The following is a 7,782-nucleotide window of genomic DNA, read 5'->3' as shown; positions in this document are numbered from 1 at the left end:
GAGTCCACAGAGGCCACAGGGGCCTGAAGTCCACAGAGGCCACAGGGGCCTGGAGTCCACAGAGGCCACAGGGGCCTGGAGTCCACAGAGGCCATAGGGCCCCGAAGTCCACGGAGGCCACAGGGGCCAGGAGTCCACAGAGGCACAGGGGGCCAGGCAAACACAGAGGCTACAGGGGCCCCAGGCCATGCGGCAGAATCCAGCTCCAAAGCCCGATCAGGAAGCCACACAGCCCCGGCCCGAAACCACACACCGACCCCGGACTAGCGCAGGCAGGGACTCCGGGACGATCCCCCGTGCACTGCCGGGACACCGCCGAGGAAACAGCGTGGGGACGCGGCCCCGGACACAACGCACCCACCGTGCAGCCAGAAGGCGCAGCCCGCGCCACAGCATGCGTCAGAGAAAAAGGCTCCGGCCCGACCGCAATAGACTCACCAGTGCAGCGTCCGGCCAGGATGGAGGGGACCACGGGCTTCACAAGGAACCTTCCCGGCCGCTCCCCCGGAAGTGCTCCTGTATACTTCCGGGTCACTGCAGCAGGGAAGCGTGCACCTTCGACGCGGCAGGGCCCCCCCCGCCGCGCACACGTCTGGCAGAAGCACACCCTGCTGCAGGCGTCATATCTCCCGGAGGTAAAGCCAGACCAGGAGAAAGGACGAGGTGCACCGGAGGACGGAGTCCACGAAGGGAGCTCCACCGACCGTGCTTCCGGATCCAGAGCTCCGCCGTTCCCTTGGAGACCGCACGGACTCACCGGACCCAGGTACTATAGGTTCCTCTCCATGCAGGACTGGAAACCAACTGATGAGGGAGGGGGACTGCCCCTTTTTTATCTGTAGGTTTCTTGTCCTGAAGGGGGCGGATCCCTCTCTCGTGGGTGCTGTCGTGACGAAAGGAAAATTTAAATTATAATTATTATTTATTTATACTTATAATTTAATTTAATTATGCACTGAGGGGAGGAGCCGCACATCAGCTGTGAGCCGCGGGACACACCTCTAAAATCAGAGCAGTTCACGGAATGAGGCTACATTGCTCTCGCCTCTCTCTCCTCTCTCTCTCTTCTCTTTCCTCTCTCTCCTCTTTCTCCTCTCTCTCCTCTCTCTCCTCTCTCTCCCCTCTCTCCCCTCTCTCTTCTCTCTCTTCTCTCTCTTCTCTCCTCTTCTTTCTCCTCTCTTCTCTCTCTCTCTTCCTCTCTCTTCTCTTTCTTTTCTCTCCCTCTCTGTCTTCTCTTTTCTCTCTCTTTTCTCTCCCTATTTTCTCTCTCTATTTTCTCTTTTGTCTCTCTTTTCTCTCTCTTTTCTCTCTCTCAGACCTGGTGATAATCAGCTGATGCGGTCACCTGACGGAATCAGCTGACACTATAAGTCGAGCGGTGAGGCAGGCTTTTTACCGCCCGGCCAGCTAAACTATCAGCTGCTGCTGTCGGACCGGAGTCTGCACAGAAGTGTGAATTTTTTTTTTTTTTTTTCACTGATGCATCAGCTGATTGTATAAAAGCCGTTTATACAATCAGCTGCTGTGTGATGTGATTCAGGCCCTTGAATCTGACACATCATCTGATCACTTTGCCTTCCAGCAGACCGATCAGATGATATTGGATCTGGATTGGACAGCGTGGGACCCTTGACCCAGGATTACTGTGGAGGGAGGTTCTTTATTTCATTAAAGATGGAGTCACTAATTGTGTTTTTTATTTCTAATAAAAATATTTTTTCTGTGTGTTGTGCTTTTTTTTATCTGTACTAGAAATTCATGGTGGCCATGTCTAATATTGGCGTGACACCATGAATTTCGGGCTTAGGGCCAGTTGATAATATACAGCTAGTCCTAACCCCATTATTACCCAGCAAGCCACCCGTCACCAGGGCAGCTGGAAGAGTAAGATACAGCGCCAGAAGATGGCGCTTCTATGAAAGTGCCATTTTCTGGGGCGGCTGCGGACTGAAATTTGCAGCAGGGGTGCCCAGAAAGCTTGGGCACCCTGCGCTGCGGATTCCAATCCCCAGCTGTCTAGTTGTACCTGGCTGGACACAAAAACTGGGCGAAGCCCATGTCTTTTTTTTTTTAATTATTTCATGAAATTCATGAAATAATTATAAAAAGGGGTTCCCTATATTTTTAGTTCCCAGCTGGGTACAAATAAACAGCTGGAGGTTGACAAGCGGGTTACTATAGCAACGGTGATCTCCATTATTCACCGGCTGTGGCATCCAGTCCTTCCATGTGGGCTGACTCTGTAAAGAGTGCCCACATGCAGGAATGAGGAGCCAAGCATGTGCCCAAGCATCTCGCCGGTACACGGAGATGCTCAAACAAGCACCGCGTACCAGAGAGATGCACTGACAGGACTTAGCATGACGTCTAGCCATGTGACCAGTCTGTAGCCAATGAGATAATACACACGTGACTGTTTACATGCTATGACGACGTCACGGAAGGTCCTATCATCAGTGCTGGTTACCAGGAGGGCGCAGCGATGATCGGAAGGAAAAGCGGCGGGAGACAGAGTGCAGGACGTGTCGCGGGGACCTGTAAGTGTAATGGCAATGTTTATTAACTGTATGTGTACATGTATAATGTGTTTGTATGTGTTTTTGTTTGCCTGCCCATTGTTTTCAATGGGGTTCGAAGGTGTTCCTCGAACGTTCGTCGAACGTTCACCGAACTAAGCTGCCTTTCAACAAACTGAACTGAACTCGAACACTAGGGGGGTGGCTCAACACTACTGATAACCTGTTTTGAAGGGAGCCTCTCTGTACATGCTATATACGGATAAGGCTGCACATCAAACTTAGATAATAGTATAATGCCTCAAGCATATGGACAAATATTGGAATATACAATGAAAAATGCTACTTGCTAATTTGAACATGTGAATAATGAATTGCATACCTGCCATGAATATTAGGAAAAAGGAGATATTTAGCAATCGCATTGATCAATGTAACTGAGCCCCAAGGCCTCGTCAAGGCATATCTCTATATTGGGGTCCCTAGCTCTGTGACCCTAACTGTGTGTCATCTCATTGCAATTAAAAACTGCTATGGGTGGAGAGGGGTAACTAAGGACTTTCTTATATAGGAGATGGAAAAAACATGGCCGAAAGGGGCGGAGCTGTGTTCACATTCAGAAAAAAACTACATATAACTGAATAGGATAACTGAAGTGAGCACTAATATATATATTATGAGTGCAAGCCAAAAATTACATACTATATACGGATAAGGCTGCACATCAAACTTAGATAATAGTATAATGCCTCAAGCATATGGACAAATATTGGAATATACAATGAAAAATGCTACTTGCTAATTTGAACATGTGAATAATGAATTGCATACCTGCCATGAATATTAGGAAAAAGGAGATATTTAGCAATCGCATTGATCAATGTAACTGAGCCCCAAGGCCTCGTCAAGGCATATCTCTATATTGGGGTCCCTAGCTCTGTGACCCTAACTGTGTGTCATCTCATTGCAATTAAAAACTGCTATGGGTGGAGAGGGGTAACTAAGGACTTTCTTATATAGGAGATGGAAAAAACATGGCCGAAAGGGGCGGAGCTGTGTTCACATTCAGAAAAAACTACATATAACTGAATAGGATAACTGAAGTGAGCACTAATATATATATTATGAGTGCAAGCCAAAAATTACATACTATATACGGATAAGGCTGCACATCAAACTTAGATAATAGTATAATGCCTCAAGCATATGGACAAATATTGGAATATACAATGAAAAATGCTACTTGCTAATTTGAACATGTGAATAATGAATTGCATACCTGCCATGAATATTAGGAAAAAGGAGATATTTAGCAATCGCATTGATCAATGTAACTGAGCCCCAAGGCCTCGTCAAGGCATATCTCTATATTGGGGTCCCTAGCTCTGTGACCCTAACTGTGTGTCATCTCATTGCAATTAAAAACTGCTATGGGTGGAGAGGGGTAACTAAGGACTTTCTTATATAGGAGATGGAAAAAACATGGCCGAAAGGGGCGGAGCTGTGTTCACATTCAGAAAAAAACTACATATAACTGAATAGGATAACTGAAGTGAGCACTAATATATATATTATGAGTGCAAGCCAAAAATTACATACTATATACGGATAAGGCTGCACATCAAACTTAGATAATAGTATAATGCCTCAAGCATATGGACAAATATTGGAATATACAATGAAAAATGCTACTTGCTAATTTGAACATGTGAATAATGAATTGCATACCTGCCATGAATATTAGGAAAAAGGAGATATTTAGCAATCGCATTGATCAATGTAACTGAGCCCCAAGGCCTCGTCAAGGCATATCTCTATATTGGGGTCCCTAGCTCTGTGACCCTAACTGTGTGTCATCTCATTGCAATTAAAAACTGCTATGGGTGGAGAGGGGTAACTAAGGACTTTCTTATATAGGAGATGGAAAAAACATGGCCGAAAGGGGCGGAGCTGTGTTCACATTCAGAAAAAAACTACATATAACTGAATAGGATAACTGAAGTGAGCACTAATATATATATTATGAGTGCAAGCCAAATATTACATACTATATACGGATAAGGCTGCACATCAAACTTAGATAATAGTATAATGCCTCAAGCATATGGACAAATATTGGAATATACAATGAAAAATGCTACTTGCTAATTTGAACATGTGAATAATGAATTGCATACCTGCCATGAATATTAGGAAAAAGGAGATATTTAGCAATCGCATTGATCAATGTAACTGAGCCCCAAGGCCTCGTCAAGGCATATCTCTATATTGGGGTCCCTAGCTCTGTGACCCTAACTGTGTGTCATCTCATTGCAATTAAAAACTGCTATGGGTGGAGAGGGGTAACTAAGGACTTTCTTATATAGGAGATGGAAAAAACATGGCCGAAAGGGGCGGAGCTGTGTTCACATTCAGAAAAAAACTACATATAACTGAATAGGATAACTGAAGTGAGCACTAATATATATATTATGAGTGCAAGCCAAAAATTACATACTATATACGGATAAGGCTGCACATCAAACTTAGATAATAGTATAATGCCTCAAGCATATGGACAAATATTGGAATATACAATGAAAAATGCTACTTGCTAATTTGAACATGTGAATAATGAATTGCATACCTGCCATGAATATTAGGAAAAAGGAGATATTTAGCAATCGCATTGATCAATGTAACTGAGCCCCAAGGCCTCGTCAAGGCATATCTCTATATTGGGGTCCCTAGCTCTGTGACCCTAACTGTGTGTCATCTCATTGCAATTAAAAACTGCTATGGGTGGAGAGGGGTAACTAAGGACTTTCTTATATAGGAGATGGAAAAAACATGGCCGAAAGGGGCGGAGCTGTGTTCACATTCAGAAAAAAACTACATATAACTGAATAGGATAACTGAAGTGAGCACTAATATATATATTATGAGTGCAAGCCAAAAATTACATACTATATACGGATAAGGCTGCACATCAAACTTAGATAATAGTATAATGCCTCAAGCATATGGACAAATATTGGAATATACAATGAAAAATGCTACTTGCTAATTTGAACATGTGAATAATGAATTGCATACCTGCCATGAATATTAGGAAAAAGGAGATATTTAGCAATCGCATTGATCAATGTAACTGAGCCCCAAGGCCTCGTCAAGGCATATCTCTATATTGGGGTCCCTAGCTCTGTGACCCTAACTGTGTGTCATCTCATTGCAATTAAAAACTGCTATGGATTGCTAAATATCTCCTTTTTCCTAATATTCATGGCAGGTATGCAATTCATTATTCACATGTTCAAATTAGCAAGTAGCATTTTTCATTGTATATTCCAATATTTGTCCATATGCTTGAGGCATTATACTATTATCTAAGTTTGATGTGCAGCCTTATCCGTATATAGTATGTAATTTTTGGCTTGCACTCATAATATATATATTAGTGCTCACTTCAGTTATCCTATTCAGTTATATGTAGTTTTTTTCTGAATGTGAACACAGCTCCGCCCCTTTCGGCCATGTTTTTTCCATCTCCTATATAAGAAAGTCCTTAGTTACCCCTCTCCACCCATAGCAGTTTTTAATTGCAATGAGATGACACACAGTTAGGGTCACAGAGCTAGGGACCCCAATATAGAGATATGCCTTGACGAGGCCTTGGGGCTCAGTTACATTGATCAATGCGATTGCTAAATATCTCCTTTTTCCTAATATTCATGGCAGGTATGCAATTCATTATTCACATGTTCAAATTAGCAAGTAGCATTTTTCATTGTATATTCCAATATTTGTCCATATGCTTGAGGCATTATACTATTATCTAAGTTTGATGTGCAGCCTTATCCGTATATAGTATGTTATTTTTGGCTTGCACTCATAATATATATATTAGTGCTCACTTCAGTTATCCTATTCAGTTATATGTAGTTTTTTTCTGAATGTGAACACAGCTCCGCCCCTTTCGGCCATGTTTTTTCCATCTCCTATATAAGAAAGTCCTTAGTTACCCCTCTCCACCCATAGCAGTTTTTAATTGCAATGAGATGACACACAGTTAGGGTCACAGAGCTAGGGACCCCAATATAGAGATATGCCTTGACGAGGCCTTGGGGCTCAGTTACATTGATCAATGCGATTGCTAAATATCTCCTTTTTCCTAATATTCATGGCAGGTATGCAATTCATTATTCACATGTTCAAATTAGCAAGTAGCATTTTTCATTGTATATTCCAATATTTGTCCATATGCTTGAGGCATTATACTATTATCTAAGTTTGATGTGCAGCCTTATCCGTATATAGTATGTAATTTTTGGCTTGCACTCATAATATATATATTAGTGCTCACTTCAGTTATCCTATTCAGTTATATGTAGTTTTTTTCTGAATGTGAACACAGCTCCGCCCCTTTCGGCCATGTTTTTTCCATCTCCTATATAAGAAAGTCCTTAGTTACCCCTCTCCACCCATAGCAGTTTTTAATTGCAATGAGATGACACACAGTTAGGGTCACAGAGCTAGGGACCCCAATATAGAGATATGCCTTGACAAGGCCTTGGGGCTCAGTTACATTGATCAATGCGATTGCTAAATATCTCCTTTTTCCTAATATTCATGGCAGGTATGCAATTCATTATTCACATGTTCAAATTAGCAAGTAGCATTTTTCATTGTATATTCCAATATTTGTCCATATGCTTGAGGCATTATACTATTATCTAAGTTTGATGTGCAGCCTTATCCGTATATAGTATGTAATTTTTGGCTTGCACTCATAATATATATATTAGTGCTCACTTCAGTTATCCTATTCAGTTATATGTAGTTTTTTTCTGAATGTGAACACAGCTCCGCCCCTTTCGGCCATGTTTTTTCCATCTCCTATATAAGAAAGTCCTTAGTTACCCCTCTCCACCCATAGCAGTTTTTAATTGCAATGAGATGACACACAGTTAGGGTCACAGAGCTAGGGACCCCAATATAGAGATATGCCTTGACGAGGCCTTGGGGCTCAGTTACATTGATCAATGCGATTGCTAAATATCTCCTTTTTCCTAATATTCATGGCAGGTATGCAATTCATTATTCACATGTTCAAATTAGCAAGTAGCATTTTTCATTGTATATTCCAATATTTGTCCATATGCTTGAGGCATTATACTATTATCTAAGTTTGATGTGCAGCCTTATCCGTATATAGTATGTAATTTTTGGCTTGCACTCATAATATATATATTAGTGCTCACTTCAGTTATCCTATTCAGTTATATGT

This window comes from Anomaloglossus baeobatrachus, chromosome 5 (genome assembly GCF_048569485.1).
Source record: "Anomaloglossus baeobatrachus isolate aAnoBae1 chromosome 5, aAnoBae1.hap1, whole genome shotgun sequence".
NCBI lineage: Eukaryota > Metazoa > Chordata > Amphibia > Anura > Aromobatidae > Anomaloglossus > Anomaloglossus baeobatrachus.
Note: the sequence above shows the minus strand (reverse complement) of the source record.